This window comes from Rhipicephalus microplus, chromosome 4 (genome assembly GCF_043290135.1).
Source record: "Rhipicephalus microplus isolate Deutch F79 chromosome 4, USDA_Rmic, whole genome shotgun sequence".
Taxonomy (NCBI): Eukaryota; Metazoa; Arthropoda; class Arachnida; order Ixodida; family Ixodidae; genus Rhipicephalus; species Rhipicephalus microplus.
In genome coordinates, this window is record NC_134703.1 from 242,057,358 (window position 1) to 242,077,516 (window position 20,159).

Below are 20,159 nucleotides of genomic sequence, written 5' to 3' on the forward strand. Positions count from 1 at the left end.
CCATCAAGGTACACCACTGACGGTCATCGACCCTTCGCAAACCATCGGTCACCATCGCCCCGACGACGCACCCTATCACATAGGCGTCGCCGACCTGCTACGGAAGAGGGAAACTGATCGCTGCAGCTCCGGAGGCAACAGCTGCATACCATTTGAACTGCTTAAGGCCTCCATCTTTCTCGCCGCAAAACGTTATCGATATCGATGTTGAAGGGACCGCCGCACAAGCGCTTATCGACACAGGAGCCACCGTTTCCATAATCTGTGAGACCTTATGCCGCCAATTGAAAAAGGTGACGACACCTCTTTCGGGCCTGATGCTCCGCACGGCCAACTCACAGTGCATAGAACCTACAGCTGTGTGCACTGCACGTGTCATTATCCAAGGTGAACTTTATGCCATTGAATTTTTTGTGCTGGCATCATGCTCCCACGAAGTAATTCTGTATGGGACTTTCTTTCGCGTCATCGGGCCATCATAGATTGCTCACGTGCAGAACTTGTCCTTACACCACTGCCAAGCTCTTGTTTGGTAGATTCTCCTTCTGAAGCTTACAAACTTGTCGTTGTTGCAGACACAGAAATAGCACCGAGAACATCCACCCTTGTAGCCCTGACCTGTACGGCCACTCCTGCCGGAACTGTTTTGTTCACTCCGTCTGACGTATTTACCCGCCACCGTAGCCTACACCTGCCCTTTGCCGTACTCACCGTGGAATCCGGCGCTACCGCCATGCTCGTTGCGAACTCGCTATCGTCGCCAGTTACCTTACTTCACGGAGAATGTTTGGGTAACATACAAGACGTTGACCTCTTGCGCTCTCTGGAGTTTGCCGAACACCCACCTCACCTGCAGCTCAATGCTATGACGCCACCTGTGGCCGCACTGCCCGCGCCAGACTCATTCCAGCCCTCTGTTGCCGCTGAGCTATCGCTGACACAAAGACGCGAACTCTTGTCCCTTCTTCGAGAGTTCCGTGCTGCGTTCGATTGCGCTCAACCATCTTTGGGTCGCACAGCGAACATCATGCACCACATTGACACCGGTAATAATGCTCCCTTACGCCAACGACCATATCGAGTTTCAGCGGAAGAGCGCCGTATTATCAACGAACAAGTCGACGATATGCTCAAGCGTGGTGTCATCCAGCCATCGCAGAGCCCTTTGTCGTCCGCTGTTGTACTTGTGCGCAAAAAGGATGTGTCTATTCGATTCTGTGTCGACTACCACCGGCTCAATAAGATAATTCGGAAGGATGTGTACCCATTGCCACGCATCGACGACGCTCTCGATTGCTTGCAAGGAGCAGAATATTTATCCTCTTTAGATTTACGCTCAGGTTATTGGCATGTTTCAATGGCTAATCCTGACCGATCGAAGACTGCATTTGTAACAACTGATGGGCTGTATGAGTTTAACGTCATGCCGTTTGGACTCTGCAATGCCCCAGCTACCTTCGAACGGATGATGGACACCATCCTTCGTGGCTAAAAGTGGAACAAGTGCCTCTGCTACCTAGACGACATCGTTGTTTTTTCTCGCGACTTTTCGGCTCACCTTGTTCGTCTTCGTGCTATTCTCACGTGTCTCACCTCCGCTGGCCTTCAACTTAACATCAAAAAGTGCCATTTTGCCGCACGTCAGCTCATTATGCTGGGTCAAGTCGTCTGCAAAGAGCGTGTTCTCCCAGATCCAGCGAAACTCCGCGCCATGGCCGACTATCCGAAGCCCAATTCCATCAAGACGCTTCGACGTTTTGTCGGCCTGTGCTCATACTTTCGTCGATTTGTGCAGAACCTCTCTTCCATCATCGCACCTCTTACCAACCTGTTGACAACTTCCAAAGGCATTTCTACTTGGTCCAAAGAGTGCGACGAATCCTTCACCGCGCTTCGGCGGTTGTTATCATCACCTCCAATACTACGTCATTTTGACCCCGATGCGCCTACGGAGGTCCACACCGACGCCAGTGGTGTCGGTCTTGGTGCTGTATTGGCTCAACGAAAACCAGGATACCAAGAATACGTGGTCGCTTACGCGAGTCGAACCCTCAAGAAAGCCGAGTGTAATTATTCTGTCACGGAGAAAGAGTGCCTCGCAATTGTCTGGGCTTTGACGAAGTTCCGCCCATACCTTTATGGCCGCCCTTTCGAAGTCGTTACGAACCACCACGCTGTATGCTGGCTATCATCGCTCAAAGACCCATCGGGACGCCTTGGTCGTTGGGCGCTTCGCCTACAGGAATATGACATTCGTGTTGTATACCGATCCGGTCGCAAGCACTCCGACGCTGATGCTCTATCCCGCTCGCCGCTACCGGCTGACCCAACCTCCTCGTCGCCTTCTTCAACTGTCATAACACCAATCGACTTTAGAGAAATGGCATCGGAACAACGCAAAGATGTGTGGATTTCCCAACTACTCGCCTTTCTGACTGATCCGTCAGATAATTTTGTCTCAAGAACTATCCGCCGTCAAGCCACACGTTTCGCTAATCTAGACGACCTCTTCTATCGGTGGAATTACACGTCTGAAGGTCGGAGGTGGCTCTTACTGATACCCAACCACATGCGTTCGGAAATCTGTACAGCTTTCCACAACGACCCGCAAAGCGCTCACGCCGGCGCTCTCAAAACGTACAACCGTCTACGTCAGCGGTACTACTGGCGCGGCATGTACACATTTGTTCGCAAGTACGTACGTCCTTGTACTGCATGCCAGCGACGTAAAGCCCCACCTCAACGCCCTGCCGGTACACTTCAGCCTCTGCCTTGTCCAGCGCGTCCATTTTACCGCGTCGGTATCGACTTGTACGGACAACTTCCCACGTCGTCTTCTGGAAATAGGTGGATAATTGTCGGCGTGGACCACATTACGCGTTACGCGGAGATGGCAGCACTACCCGCAGCAACCGCCAGGGAAGTTGCGTTTTTCATCTTGCGCAACTTCGTCCTTCGCCATGGTGGTCCCCGCGAGCTTTTGAGCGACCGGGGGCGTGTTTTCTTCTCTGACGCCATTCAAGCCTTGCTCGTTCAGTGCAACATGGTTCATCGCATGACGACAGCATATCACCCGCAGACGAATGGCCTCACAGAACGATTTAATCGCACTCTCGGTGATATGTTGACGATGTACACAACTTCAGACCAGATCAATTGGGACACTGTCCTTCCATTCGTCACGTATGCGTATAACACCGCTACGCACGCGACAACAGAGTTTTCCCCTTTCTTTCTGTTGTACGGACGCGAACCATCGTGCACGCTGGACACTATCCTGCCATACACGTGCGACTCCTCCGAGTACACTGCAATTTCTGATGTTGTCAGGTACGCAGAAGATTGCAGACGATTGGCCAGTTCACTGACAACCGAGGACCAAGGCCACCAGAAGCTACGGCATGACACCGACCGACATCTCTCTACTTTCACGACTGGTGCTCTTGTTTGGCTCTGGATTCCACCGAGTACTCATGGCCTTTCCTCGAAATTACTGGCACGATACCACGGGCCCTACCGCATTCTCGCCCGTACGTCACCAGTCAATTATGAGGTAGAGCCTTTGACACAGTCTCACGACTTAAGCAGTCGTGGCCGAGAAATTGTGCATGTGAGTCACCTGAAGCCGTATTACGACCCCGCTATAGTGGCTACGCCTTAAGTCGCCAGGTTGGCTACGCTATCCACCGGGGGCCAATGTAGGAAACTATGCGAACGACGACGAAGAAGCAAGAAAAAGCAAGCCACAGCGTTGGTGCACACGCGCGACCCGAGCTTGCGCTTGTTTCGTATTTTCGGCCTGTTGACGTTCTTCGCTCTTCTCGCGTTCTTTGGCCTTCCAGTAGGTCTACACGTAAATATACTACGTGACAGTACTAATAAACGGGGTGGAGGCGTACTAATAGGTAGCCATAAAGATCTTCAGTGAAGCGAAATTAGGACATCATCGTGCTTAGAAATCATGTTTGTTCTTTGTAATGCTTGTTATCCCCCCACAATCATCGGTGTTTGCTATCGTCCCCCTGGTAGTGACCCCCATTTTGTATCTGAATTCCACGGGGCTATTCGCTCCTTAACTGAATCTTATCAAAATTTTCCGATACTGCTTTTCGGCGACTTCAATTTCCCAGCAATACCTCGGACTAACCTAGCATGTGTTACTTTCAAAGACAGTATAGAGAGCAATTTTGTCCATTCATGTCTAACGTTTGGACTTACGCAATTAGTCGATGAACCTACGCTTGGCAGCTATAACTCCTTTCATATTCTTGACCTTGTTCTTACTTCTGGGCCTCAAAGAGAGTGTCCCAGATGACGTTCCTACGAGGACTCAGTGAACACTTTGTAATCCATGCGTCCTATTCTTGTAAACTACACCATTCAAGAAAAACAACAAAAGATATAACGCTGTATGATAAAGGCAATTATTCCGCTATAAACTCAGTTCTCGAGCAATGTGTTGCTTTCTTTCTTATCGACCTTTCAAAGCGTTCGGTTGAAGCTAATTGGCTGCTAATAAAAAACAAAATGTTAGTTATATTCACTAAGCATGTGCCCACGATTACTGTAACCAAGGAAAAGTCATCCCCGCGGTTTAACATCACATAAAAAACCTAAATAACAAAAAGAAACGACTCTTTCGATCAGCAAAGCGGTCCAATAGCGCATGTGCGTGGAACAGGTACTGCAGAAAAATAATTCGATAAATTTGCTAACAAAGAAAAACATTTATTTTTTTCACAAACATTGCCTGCTTTGTTAAGCAACAACCCCGAAAATTCTGGCGCAAAATTAACCCCTGTACCCTCCAACCTTTAGTACTGCACAACGATCAAAATCATCCAATTCCCGATCACGAGGCCGCCGAACAACTTAAGAGCTTTTTTTCTTCCGTGTTTATCGTTGAACCTGTCGATAACTTGCCTTCATTTCTTAATATCAACCACAGTGAGATGCCGGACATCACGTTCTGCTCAAACGGCACCGCAAAACTAATCGACTCACTGAAACTCACATCTTCATGTGGCATCGGCGGTATCCATGCGAAAATGCTCAAAACACGAAATCAATTGCTAGTACACTACTCTGTCATATTTTTCAGCAGTCGCTATCATCAGGATTGGTGCTTGAAGATTAAAGAGTGGGCAAGATTGTTCCAGTGCCCAAAAAAGGTCCTTCATCTCTTTGCAGCAGTTATCGCCCCATTTCCCTTACTAGCGTTTGCTCCAAACTAATGGAGCATGTTATTTACTCTAACATCGTCAAGTTCTTAGTCAGCAATAACTATTTTCATTCCAGTCAGCACGGCTTTCGCTCAGGATTTTCATGTGACACACAACTAGCTTTATTTTATCATAATATCAGTTCCAGCCTCGACATAAATATACCTGTTGACGCCCTGTTCTTAGACTTTGAAAAAGCACTCTACCAAGCCCCACATCAACGGCTACTACCAAAACGTTCTCGTCTAAACAATAATACAGTTGTATTTAATTGGATTTGCAGTTTCCTTACCAATCACCAACAATTTGTGCATGCTAACTCCGTCGCATCTAGCCGTTCCTTTGTAATCTCTGGTGTGCCGCAAGGTACAGTACTCGGACCATTACTTTTTCTCATTTACATCAATGACCTTCCATCAAACACCTCTTCAAGCATTCGCCTCTTTGCAGACGACTGCGTCGTATACCGTCCCCTAGCAAACAGCGCTGACACTACTACACTTCAAAACGACCTCAATCTAATTGTATCCTGGTGGGATAAGTGGTTAATATTATTAAACATAAAAAAACGCAGGTCCCATCACCAGTTAGCAGAATACACCATTTCCGGCACTGCAGTCTCACCCGCTGTGTCATACAAATATCTTGGTGTCACATTTTCAAGTAACAATTCCTGGTCAGCGCACGTGATTAAGATAACCAAATCCGCGAATCGCACTCTGGGTTTTCTACGTAGACACTTAAGACTTGCGCCCCCATGAGTTAAACTAATATCGTATGTCCCACTTGTTCGTCCAAAATTAGAGTATGCATGTTCTGTCTGAGATTGGTGAGATTGGTGGATCCCCACCAATCTCACTTATCCAACATTCTCGAATCGATTCAAAACCGTGGTGCGCATTTTATCTACTCTGAATATACCTACCATTCCAGTGTTTCCAAACTTAAAACTCGTGCACACTTTTCTAATCTAGAATTACGACGTCACATATCTCGACTGTGCCTTTTTCGCAAATTTTATCATGCCCCCATCGAAGTTCCAGCCATCCTGCCAGTCCATCGCTCATCAAACCATACGAACCATTCAAGCGCAGTGTATCCTCCACCAGTCCAAAGCACCCCACATCTTCACTCCTTTTTTTGGACAACCGCACGGGACTGGAATAGTCTGCCTACAGCTACCGTGCACCACTCCGACCCGCATCAATTCAAGATTGCCCTCGAATCACTTTTTTTTATTCTGTAATTATTACCCATCCCGCATGTAATACCCCAGCTGGGGCCTTTGAAATATTCAAAATAAATTATTAAAGAAATGAATGAATAAACAAATAAATAAATAAATAAGTAAATAAATAAATAAATAAATAAATAAATAAATAATAAGGGTGACAGGGGACAGCCCTTCCTAAGCCCCCATTTTACCTCTGCAGGCTTGGATACCTGTTTTTCCTACTTTATAACTACCTTGTTACCTTTATACATATTCTTTCAAAGATAACTCACTACATCTTCCACGCCTAGCGTGTCCAGTATTCCCCGCAAGTCCTCTTGAACTAAACAATCGTACGCTCTCTTGATACCCAAGAATGCTAGCAACAGGGGCCTGATTTCCTTTTCTGCTATTTCGATGCACTGCCTCAGTGAGAACAGATTGTCTTCCAAGTTCCTGTGTTTCCGAAACCCATTCTGCAGTTCCCCCAGCACCCATCATCCTCTATCCATGCCTGCAGTCTTTCCTTCATAATCTGCATCGCCAGCCTGTGGATCACTGATGTCACTGTTATAGGACGATAGTTTTAATGTCAGCTTTGTCCTCCTTTCCTTTATAGATCATGCTCACCCTGCTAAGTTTCCATCCATTGGGAACTTCACCATCGATTATTGTTTTGCTCACTGCCTCTCTCAAAGCCTGCTTAGACTTCGGACCTAATGTCTTTATCAGCATAATTGGAATGCCATCTGGGCCTGTTGATGTTGCAACCCTCTTCTCAGCCCTTTCCTACTCTCGTTGTGAAAATGGAGCCATTGCGCCACTTGATCTATCGCTGTCTATTGTGGTGTGTAAGGCACTTCTTTGTTGAAATTTTTGTCACCCTTGTTCTTATACTTTGAATAGCTTCGTCCCCTTTAACCTAGCACCTTGAGTTGTAGTTACAAACCTCTGCTCTAGACTTGTTTCTTTTCATAGGGAGTTCAGATGGTTCCAAAACTTCGCAGCTGCCTTTCTGTCCTTTTTATGTACTTCTGCCAGCCACTGAGCACCCTTTCTTCTAATCTTTTCAGTGATCAGGACGGATGCTTCTCTTCTAGAGCTAAGAAAGATGTCCCATTTTCTTTCAACATCGTCTGTCGGTTCACCCCGCTGCTTAGCATGTCTGTGTTCCCTAGAGGCTTCTTGACGTTTTGCTATGGCTCTCTTAATTTCCTCATGCCACCAACTCTTGGGCTTGTGTCTTCTTTTCCAGGGTGACTTGTCACAGGCCTTAGCAAGCTCTAGGTCAAACAGCCTAATTAGGTTTGTGTATGTCCACACTATTTTATTATCCTCAGTGATTACTTTCTCAATTTGTTTAGTAGCAATTTCTATTTGCCTTTCTGAATGAAAATTGGCATGTAGTTGCTCATCTTGTCTTCTTCCCACTTTCACAGATCTTCCAGAACTTAGCTTGATACGTTTGTGATATCTACCCAGACTTCTGGAGCAACCTTCATCTATGTGCATTCCCCTGAGCTTATCATACATCCTTTGTGACATCAGTGCGTAATTTATCTTCGACTGCAGCCTTCCTACTTCCCTTTGCCCTTCACACTTCTCGGTACTGTTGGAAATGATCAATCAAGCCTTTCACACATATCCATGATGATTTTGCCTGTCGGGTCGGTATACCGATCTATATCTTCTATGTGCGTATTCATATCTCCCAGTATAATTATCTCGCACCCTCCTCCTAACTCCTGAATGTCATTTTATATACACTCTACCATTGCCTGGTTTTCCTCTCTGGCTTTTGCTCCCGTCCACAAGCACACGAAACCAAGGAGTGTCATTTGCCCTACCACTTTCCCTTTTAGCCATAAATATTCCTTGCACTCCTGCTTGACCCTTTGCCAGTCTGAACTTTTAAGAATGAATGCCCATATACCACCCCCCTTTCTGCTGCCTTCTGTTCTATTACAATGTTTCCAACAGTATTCCGAATTGTTAGGAGGTTGTTCCATGTCCCGAAGATGTGTCTCACACCCCATATACCATCAGTTCCTCCTGCCTCAACTGCTCTTCTATCTCTTCCCACTTTAACCTATTCCTTCCACCCTGCATGTTAATATAGACTATGTCTGACTAAGCTTGGCCCTTGTGCTTACATTGATTTTTTCTCCCATGGACTCCGTGTGACTCGAATATTTGTGCCCCTTTAGAACCATCTTCGGCTACACTGTTGGCCTTGGAGCTCTGGGCCCCCCTAAAAAAAATTGTGGCTTGACGATCCATCCTATCACCAACCCTCCAGCCCGTCGCACCACTGTAGTGAATGCCATCCTGTGCAAAGGGGCGAGCGCAGGGCTCATTCACGTCTTGGTTCACCTTCATTACGCTGTATCCAAGTTGCCGGCTCATACCCCTGATTACACAGTTGGCCTCTTTTCAATTCCGCGAGACTGCCCCCAGACCTCTGGGACTGTGCATGTGGTCACATGCACACTCCCGGAGGCTTCTCGGAGCTTACGCATCCCATCCATTAACCGTCTTTCAAGGTTATGATCCTTGACCTTAAACACATCATTGAGCCCAGCCTGATAAATGACGATATTTTCGCCCTCCACACTCTCCTCTACAACCTCCTGAGCCTTTGCCAGTGCATCCACCATGCCCTTCCCTGACTGGACCTCCACCCTCACTCTCCCACCTTTCTTCACTGTTTTGAAGACGCCATCCCTAACCCCGGCCACGTTAGAGTCCCCCACCACCAGGACCCTTCTACGCTCTAATCGCTGGCTTTGTGTTTTTCATGGTGCCCCCGTTTGCTTCACCTGTTTTTCTCTCGGCAGTCTGTCATGTGTTGACAAAGCTTACATAAGCAAGGCGGACATAGCTGACATAAGCAACTACCGTCTTATAATAGTGACATCAGTGGTCTACAGTATGGCGATGCAGATTATAAAGGAAAGACTGCGGGCAAGGATAGAGGATGAGGGGGTGCTGGGACAACTGCTGAATGGGTTTCAAAAACACAGGAGGTTGGAAGACAATCTGTTCTCAATGACTGAAATGAGTGCATCAAAATAGCAGAAAAGGTCCCTGAGGCTAGCATTTCTGGATATCAAGGGAGCGTACGATAGCGTGATTCAAGAGAACTTGCGACGAATACTGGACACACTAGGTGAGAAAGATAGGGTCACTAATCTTTCAGAGGAAATTAATAAAAGTAACAAGGTAGTTGAAAAGTGGGAAAAACTGTTTTCCAAGCCCACAGAGGTGATACAGGGGCTTGGGCAGGGGTGTTCTTTGTGTCCTTGTTATTCATGATGTACTTACAAGGATTCAAGGCCAAAGTAGAGGGAAGTGGACTTGGCTCCAACCTCTCTTTCGTCAAACAAGGAAAACTCATTGATCAGGCACTACCAGCATTAATGTACACAGATGATATAGTGCTAATGGCTGACAACAAGGAATATTTGCAGAGAATGACGGAGATCTGCAGTAATGAGCGAGATAGGTTAGGTTTCATATTCAGTAAGGAAAAATCAGCAGTCATGATTTTTAATGATAACGAAGGTAGTGAGCTTAGAATACAGGAGGTCACACTAGAGATAACAGATAAATACAAATATCTGGGCGTATGGATAAGCAATGGGACCAAGTACCTAAGGGAACACGAAATATACGTGAACACTAAAGGTAACAGAAATGCAGCATTGATGAAAAATAGGGCACTGTGGAATTAAAATAGGTATGATGTTGTAAGAGGAATATGGAAAGGGGTCATGGTTTCTGGTCTGACTTTCGGCAATGCGGTCTTGTGCATGAGATCAGAAGTTCAAACAAGATTAGAAATTAAGCAATGTGGAATAGGTAGGCTTGATTAGGAGCTCACGAGAATACACCAAATCAAGGAGTACAAGCTGATATGGGATGGACTTCATTTGAGGGCAGGGAAGCTAGCAGCAAGATAAAACTTGAGAAGCGATTGAGAGACATGGGGGAGGAGCGTTGGGCTAGGAAGGTTTTGAGCTACTTGTACATGAAGAATATCGATACAAAATGGAGGAAGGGAACTAGGAAATTGAGTGGTAAATACTTATAAAACAGCAGGTGGCCAAACCAAAAAGAACTATCGGTTAAGAAGAAAGTGGAGGAGACGAAGACTGGCATGTGCAGAAAATGCATGATTAAAAAGTCCGCACTAGAGATCTATCAAACTTTTAAGCAGGAAATTGCCAAGGAGAGGATCTGTGAGAATACTCGGGGTAGTTTTCCACTGTTTGAGGCCAGGATGGAAGTACTGTGAACCAAGACATATTGGGCCAAATACGAAGGCGTAGACACGGTATGCAGTGCATGTGGAGAGGAGGAGGAAACTACCGAACACTTGATAATGTTCAGTAAAGCGCTTCACCCTATAGTTCAGGATGATGGCGCGGAGTTTTTCAAAGCACTGAAGTTTAGCGACAGGGAGGGCAAAATAGACTTTAAGCGAGTAGAATAAACTAAAGGAGGTTATCTGGTTGGTGGCTAAAGTCAAGGCATAGGTGAAAATTAAATCCTTTACTACAAAGTAGTAGTCCTCAACTTAACTATTTAAAGGGAAAAAAGATAAATCTAGTTGTGATAAATCTAGCTGCCCGATCTGAAGGGTACAGCCACATCAATCCATTCATCCATTGTGGGCCGCAGCAATATAATAATATTGCCGCGAGGTGTATTGCGGATAGTGTTGCGCATGCCGATACCGTGACTCATCTGCGAAGATCATGGCCCGCACGTCGACCATTCGTTGATAACGACATAGCGCCAGACGCTACGGTGACTGTATCTCGGATGGTGAACGCGCCTTGCGTTCCAGTGGCACATTTTCTGTTACCCGACGGCCGTCGAACGCGTCTTGCCTTCCAGTGGGACATTTCTGTTACCCGACGGCCGTCGAACGCGCCTTGCGTTCCAACAACAGACACACCGGCTTAGCGGGAGGCGAAGAGCGCGCTCGACTGCCATCGGGTAACAGAAAATGTCCCAGTGGGACATTTTCACCTGGCCGTCACCGTCACCTGGCCAAAGGCACGACCATTGCTTTTCTCGATGAAATCGCGGAAGTCAGTGACACCCTCGCTCTCTCGAATCCAGCGACTATCACTCCACAGACTCACAACTCGCAGCTGTCATTCGACATTAACCCTTCCTTGCCTCAATGCAAGCAGCAACTGCTCCAGAACGTCCTTCGACGTTATGACGACTGTTTCGTCACTTCTTCACAGGTCCGACACACTTCTTTGGCAAAGCATCGAATCATAACACAAGAAGACATCCGCCCTCTCCATCAAAGCCCTTATCGTGTGTCGGCACGTGAACGTCAGGCCATTCGAGAGCAAGTTGAGGGAATGTTACACGACGATGTAATTCAGCCATCGAAAAGCCCATGGGCGGCACCAGTCGTCCTTGTCAAAAAGAAAGACGGAAGTCTTCGGTTTTGCGTCGATTACCGACGGTTGAATAGTGTAACCAAGAAGGACGTGTACCCTTTACCAAGGATCGACGATACCCTAGATCGTCTTAGTGATGCAAGGTACTTCTCGTCCATTGATCTGAAGACAGGGTATTGGCAAATTCAGGTTGATGAAAGAGACCGAGGAAAGACCGCCTTCATCACGCCGGATGGATTGTACGAGTTCAAAGTGATGCCATTTGGACTTTGTTCCGCTCCAGCAACCTTCCAGTGTCTAATGGACACAGTACTGGCAGGTCTCAAGTGGCAAATATGTCTCGTATAACTGGACGATGTGGTCGTCTTCGCCTCCAACTTCAGCGACCACCTGAGCGACCACCTCCGGACGGTACTGGACGCAATTAAGTCATCAGGACTGACACTGAAGCAAGAAAAATGCCATTTTGCCTATGAAGAACTACAGTTCCTTGGCCATGTTAAAAGCAAAGATGGCGTAAGACCAGATCCCGAGAAGACAGCCGCTATCGCACAGTTTCCTCAGCCGCAAGATAAGAGAGCAGTGCGCCGATTCTTAGGACTGTGCGCCTATTACCGACGCTTCGTCAAGAACTTCTCACACATTGCTGCCCCTTTGACCCAGCTCACCAAGTCGGACGCCCCTTTCGAATGGAAAGCTGAGCAACGTGAGGCATTCAAAGAACTTCAACAACGTTTACAGTCTCCGCCTGTGCTGGGTCACTTTGATGAAAATGCCGAAACTGAGATACATAGAGACGCCAGCAGCATCGGCTTAGGTGCCGTTCTAGTTCAGAAGCACAAGGGCTGCGAGCGCGTCATCACGTATACAAGCCGCTCACTGTCGAAAGAGGAAGTGAACTATTCCACGTCTGAGAAGGAGTGTCTTGCGATAGTATGGGCCACCTCGAAATTCCGCCCATACTTATATGGCAGACCCTTCAAGGTCGTAACGGACCATCATGCGTTGTGCTGGTTGGCCAGTTTGAAAGACCCTTCTGGCCGCCTCGCTCGATGGAGCCTACGGCTTCAGGAGTTTGACGAGAAGGTAGTCTACACATCTGGTCGTAAGCACTCCGACGCAGACTGCCTCTCAAGAGCCCCTGTCGGCGCACCACCAAGCCATGAAGACGACGATGCCTTTCTTGGGCCTATCAGCAGCAGCACCTTTGCATTACAGCAGCGCTCAGACCCGATCCTACAACAATTGATCAACTACATCGAAGGAAAGGCCTCCATACCACCTGCACTGTTGATTGATTGATTTGTGGGGTTTAACGTCCCAAAACCACTATATGATTATGAGAGACGCCGTAGTGGAGGGCTCCGGAAATTTTGACCACCTGGGGTTCTTTAACGTGCACCCAAATCTGAGCACACGGGCCTACAACATTTCCGCCTCCATCGGAAATGCAGCCGCCACAGCCGGGATTTGATCCCGCGACCTGCGGGTCAGCAGCCGAGTACCTTAGCCACTAGACCACCATGGCGGGGCACCTGCACTGTTCAAGCGTGGGATATCCTCCTTCTGTGTGCAAAACGGGGTGGTAGGTAAAAAGAACTTCGCACCGAATAAGGCAGCTTGCCTTCTTGTCGTCCCAAGCAGCCTCAGAGTAGAAATTTTACAAGCGTTACATGACGAACCCACTGCAGGCCACCTCGGTTTTACACGCACACTCCACAGAATTCAAGAACGATACTACTGGCCCCACCTCTCCTCAGATGTTGCGCGGTACGTCAAGAGTTGCCGCGAATGTCAGCGCCGGAAGAGACCTCCAACAAAACCAGTTGGATTTCTCAAGCCAATTGAACCCCCGTCGAGACCATTCCAACAGATTGGTATGGACCTGCTTGGACCATTCCCTACATCAACATCCGGTAACAAGTGGATCATAGTGGCCACTGATTACCTTACCCGATACGCTGAAGCTAAGGCCCTCCCGAACGGCACAGCCGTAGAAGTTGCCAAATTTTTTGTCGAATCAATTCTCCTCCGTCATGGCGCACCTGAGGTACTAATAACAGACAGGGGAACAGCGTTTACGGCTGATCTTACTCAGGCAATCTTACATTACAGTCATACAGATCTTCGAAGAACAACTGCGTACTATCCGCAGACAAATGGTCTCACGGAACGCTTGAACAAGACCATTGCCGATATGCTCGCTATGCACGTGGACACAGAACACAAGACCTGGAAATTAATTCTGCCTTACGTGGTCTTCGCCTACAACACCGCGGTGCAGGAGACCACTAAAATGACACCACTTAATCTCGTCCATGGGAGGGCTGCCGTTACTACCCTGGACGCCATGCTGCCTAATGTCACCGACGAAAACAACCTAGACGTGGCCGCCTACCTTCAGCGCGCAGAAGAAGCCCGGCAGCTTGCTCGTCTGCGCATAAAAGACCAACAGTGAAACGACGCAAGACGCTACAACCTGTGGAGACGCGATTTAACATACAGGCCAGGTGACAAAGTCTGGGTTTGGACGCCCGTTCGCCGCCGAGGATTAAGCGAAAAACTCACGCGCCGTTATTTCGGCCCATACAAAGTCATCCGTCAAGTGGGTGAAGTGGACTATGAAGTAGTCCCTGATGGGGCTAGCTCATCCCAACGACGCCGCGCACGACAAGTAGTGGTACACGTCGCCCGTTTGAAGCCCTATCATGCGTGCTAAAGGAGGCTCCCTGTTTGCATCTCTTGTTTTGTTTATGTGTGCGTGATTCGTGCTTATTTGCCAATTACTTCCGCACAGGCTGTCCTTTTGTTTTGGTTTTATTTTAAACAAAGCATCGGGTCGATGCTTACGTTGAGGAGGGGAGCAATGCCGCGAGGTGTTGTTGCGGATAGTGTTGCGCATGCCGATACCGCGACTCATCATTCGTTGATAACGAGATAGCGTCAGACGCTACGGAAACTGTATCTCAAACGGTGAACGCGCCTTGCGTTCCAGTGGGACATTTTCTGTTACCCGACGGCCGTCGAACGCGCCTTGCGTTCCAGTGGGACATTTCTGTTACCCGACGGCCGTCGAACGCGCCTTGCGTTCCAGTGGGACATTTTCTGTTACGCGACGGCAGTCGAGCGCGCTGTTCGCCTCCCGCTAAGCCGGTATGTCTGTTGTTCCTTTAGTGGGCGCAAGTCCGCCAAATAAACGAATCTCCTTCTACTTCTACTAACCTCCCGGTCTCCTGTCTTCGGGCTACCCGAAGACAGGAGACCGGGACAACAGGTTAGGTTAGGTTAGGTTAGGTTAGGTTAGGTTAGGTTAGGTTAGGTTAGGTTAGGTTAGGTTAGGTTAGGTTAGGTTAGGTTAGGTTAGGTTAGGCTAGGCTAGGCTAGGTTAGGTTAGGTTAGGTTAGGTTAGGTTAGGTTAGGTTAGGTTAGGTTAGGTTAGGTTAGGTTAGGTTAGGTTAGGTTAGGTTAGGTTAGGTTAGGTTGGGTTGGGTTGGGTTGGGTTGGGTTGGGTTAGGTTAGGTTAGGTTGGGTTAGGTTGGGTTAGGTTGGGTTAGGTTGGGTTAGGTTAGGTTAGGTTGGGTTAGGTTGGGTTAGGTTGGGTTGGGTTAGGTTGGGTTAGGTTGGGTTAGGTTGGGTTAGGTTGGGTTAGGTTGGGTTAGGTTAGGTTAGGTTGGGTTAGGTTGGGTTAGGTTGGGTTAGGTTAGGTTAGGTTAGGTTAGGTTAGGTTAGGTTAGGTTAGGTTAGGTTAGGTTGGGTTGGGTTGGGTTGGGTTGGGTTGGGTTGGGTTGGGTTGGGTTGGGTTGGGTTAGGTTAGGTTAGGTTAGGTTAGGTTAGGTTAGGTTAGCTTAGGTTGGGTTAGGTTGGGTTAGGTTGGGTTAGGTTGGGTTGGGTTGGGTTAGGTTGGGTTAGGTTGGGTTAGGTTGGGTTAGGTTGGGTTAGGTTGGGTTAGGTTGGGTTAGGTTAGGTTAGGTTAGGTTAGGTTGGGTTAGGTTGGGTTAGGTTGGGTTAGGTTAGGTTAGGTTGGGTTAGGTTGGGTTAGGTTAGGTTGGGTTAGGTTGGGTTAGGTTGGGTTAGGTTGGGTTAGGTTGGGTTAGGTTGGGTTAGGTTGGGTTAGGTTGGGTTAGGTTGGGTTAGGTTAGGTTGGGTTAGGTTGGGTTAGGTTGGGTTAGGTTGGGTTAGGTTGGGTTAGGTTGGGTTAGGTTGGGTTAGGTTGGGTTAGGTTAGGTTAGGTTAGGTTAGGTTAGGTTAGGTTAGGTTAGGTTAGGTTGGGTTGGGTTGGGTTGGGTTGGGTTGGGTTGGGTTGGGTTGGGTTGGGTTGGGTTGGGTTGGGTTGCCGCGAGGTGTATTGCGGATAGTGTTGCGCATGCCGATACCGTGACTCATCTGCGAAGATCATGGCCCGCACGTCGACCATTCGTTGATAACGACATAGCGCCAGACGCTACGGTGACTGTATCTCGGATGGTGAACGCGCCTTGCGTTCCAGTGGCACATTTTCTGTTACCCGACGGCCGTCGAACGCGTCTTGCCTTCCAGTGGGACATTTCTGTTACCCGACGGCCGTCGAACGCGCCTTGCGTTCCAACAACAGACACACCGGCTTAGCGGGAGGCGAAGAGCGCGCTCGACTGCCATCGGGTAACAGAAAATGTCCCAGTGGGACATTTTCACCTGGCCGTCACCGTCACCTGGCCAAAGGCACGACCATTGCTTTTCTCGATGAAATCGCGGAAGTCAGTGACACCCTCGCTCTCTCGAATCCAGCGACTATCACTCCACAGACTCACAACTCGCAGCTGTCATTCGACATTAACCCTTCCTTGCCTCAATGCAAGCAGCAACTGCTCCAGAACGTCCTTCGACGTTATGACGACTGTTTCGTCACTTCTTCACAGGTCCGACACACTTCTTTGGCAAAGCATCGAATCATAACACAAGAAGACATCCGCCCTCTCCATCAAAGCCCTTATCGTGTGTCGGCACGTGAACGTCAGGCCATCCGAGAGCAAGTTGAGGGAATGTTACACGACGATGTAATTCAGCCATCGAAAAGCCCATGGGCGGCACCAGTCGTCCTTGTCAAAAAGAAAGACGGAAGTCTTCGGTTTTGCGTCGATTACCGACGGTTGAATAGTGTAACCAAGAAGGACGTGTACCCTTTACCAAGGATCGACGATACCCTAGATCGTCTTAGTGATGCAAGGTACTTCTCGTCCATTGATCTGAAGACAGGGTATTGGCAAATTCAGGTTGATGAAAGAGACCGAGGAAAGACCGCCTTCATCACGCCGGATGGATTGTACGAGTTCAAAGTGATGCCATTTGGACTTTGTTCCGCTCCAGCAACCTTCCAGTGTCTAATGGACACAGTACTGGCAGGTCTCAAGTGGCAAATATGTCTCGTATAACTGGACGATGTGGTCGTCTTCGCCTCCAACTTCAGCGACCACCTGAGCGACCACCTCCGGACGGTACTGGACGCAATTAAGTCATCAGGACTGACACTGAAGCAAGAAAAATGCCATTTTGCCTATGAAGAACTACAGTTCCTTGGCCATGTTAAAAGCAAAGATGGCGTAAGACCAGATCCCGAGAAGACAGCCGCTATCGCACAGTTTCCTCAGCCGCAAGATAAGAGAGCAGTGCGCCGATTCTTAGGACTGTGCGCCTATTACCGACGCTTCGTCAAGAACTTCTCACACATTGCTGCCCCTTTGACCCAGCTCACCAAGTCGGACGCCCCTTTCGAATGGAAAGCTGAGCAACGTGAGGCATTCAAAGAACTTCAACAACGTTTACAGTCTCCGCCTGTGCTGGGTCACTTTGATGAAAATGCCGAAACTGAGATACATAGAGACGCCAGCAGCATCGGCTTAGGTGCCGTTCTAGTTCAGAAGCACAAGGGCTGCGAGCGCGTCATCACGTATACAAGCCGCTCACTGTCGAAAGAGGAAGTGAACTATTCCACGTCTGAGAAGGAGTGTCTTGCGATAGTATGGGCCACCTCGAAATTCCGCCCATACTTATATGGCAGACCCTTCAAGGTCGTAACGGACCATCATGCGTTGTGCTGGTTGGCCAGTTTGAAAGACCCTTCTGGCCGCCTCGCTCGATGGAGCCTACGGCTTCAGGAGTTTGACGAGAAGGTAGTCTACACATCTGGTCGTAAGCACTCCGACGCAGACTGCCTCTCAAGAGCCCCTGTCGGCGCACCACCAAGCCATGAAGACGACGATGCCTTTCTTGGGCCTATCAGCAGCAGCACCTTTGCATTACAGCAGCGCTCAGACCCGATCCTACAACAATTGATCAACTACATCGAAGGAAAGGCCTCCATACCACCTGCACTGTTGATTGATTGATTTGTGGGGTTTAACGTCCCAAAACCACTATATGATTATGAGAGACGCCGTAGTGGAGGGCTCCGGAAATTTTGACCACCTGGGGTTCTTTAACGTGCACCCAAATCTGAGCACACGGGCCTACAACATTTCCGCCTCCATCGGAAATGCAGCCGCCACAGCCGGGATTTGATCCCGCGACCTGCGGGTCAGCAGCCGAGTACCTTAGCCACTAGACCACCATGGCGGGGCACCTGCACTGTTCAAGCGTGGGATATCCTCCTTCTGTGTGCAAAACGGGGTGGTAGGTAAAAAGAACTTCGCACCGAATAAGGCAGCTTGCCTTCTTGTCGTCCCAAGCAGCCTCAGAGTAGAAATTTTACAAGCGTTACATGACGAACCCACTGCAGGCCACCTCGGTTTTACACGCACACTCCACAGAATTCAAGAACGATACTACTGGCCCCACCTCTCCTCAGATGTTGCGCGGTACGTCAAGAGTTGCCGCGAATGTCAGCGCCGGAAGAGACCTCCAACAAAACCAGTTGGATTTCTCAAGCCAATTGAACCCCCGTCGAGACCATTCCAACAGATTGGTATGGACCTGCTTGGACCATTCCCTACATCAACATCCGGTAACAAGTGGATCATAGTGGCCACTGATTACCTTACCCGATACGCTGAAGCTAAGGCCCTCCCGAACGGCACAGCCGTAGAAGTTGCCAAATTTTTTGTCGAATCAATTCTCCTCCGTCATGGCGCACCTGAGGTACTAATAACAGACAGGGGAACAGCGTTTACGGCTGATCTTACTCAGGCAATCTTACATTACAGTCATACAGATCTTCGAAGAACAACTGCGTACTATCCGCAGACAAATGGTCTCACGGAACGCTTGAACAAGACCATTGCCGATATGCTCGCTATGCACGTGGACACAGAACACAAGACCTGGAAATTAATTCTGCCTTACGTGGTCTTCGCCTACAACACCGCGGTGCAGGAGACCACTAAAATGACACCACTTAATCTCGTCCATGGGAGGGCTGCCGTTACTACCCTGGACGCCATGCTGCCTAATGTCACCGACGAAAACAACCTAGACGTGGCCGCCTACCTTCAGCGCGCAGAAGAAGCCCGGCAGCTTGCTCGTCTGCGCATAAAAGACCAACAGTGAAACGACGCAAGACGCTACAACCTGTGGAGACGCGATTTAACATACAGGCCAGGTGACAAAGTCTGGGTTTGGACGCCCGTTCGCCGCCGAGGATTAAGCGAAAAACTCACGCGCCGTTATTTCGGCCCATACAAAGTCATCCGTCAAGTGGGTGAAGTGGACTATGAAGTAGTCCCTGATGGGGCTAGCTCATCCCAACGATGCCGCGCACGACAAGTAGTGGTACACGTCGCCCGTTTGAAGCCCTATCATGCGTGCTAAAGGAGGCTCCCTGTTTGCATCTCTTGTTTTGTTTATGTGTGCGTGATTCGTGCTTATTTGCCAATTACTTCCGCACAGGCTGTCCTTTTGTTTTGGTTTTATTTTAAACAAAGCATCGGGTCGATGCTTACGTTGAGGAGGGGAGCAATGCCGCGAGGTGTTGTTGCGGATAGTGTTGCGCATGCCGATACCGCGACTCATCATTCGTTGATAACGAGATAGCGCCAGACGCTACGGAAACTGTATCTCAAACGGTGAACGCGCCTTGCGTTCCAGTGGGACATTTTCTGTTACCCGACGGCCGTCGAACGCGCCTTGCGTTCCAGTGGGACATTTCTGTTACCCGACGGCCGTCGAACGCGCCTTGCGTTCCAGTGGGACATTTTCTGTTACGCGACGGCAGTCGAGCGCGCTGTTCGCCTCCCGCTAAGCCGGTATGTCTGTTGTTCCTTTAGTGGGCGCAAGTCCGCCAAATAAACGAATCTCCTTCTACTTCTACTAACCTCCCGGTCTCCTGTC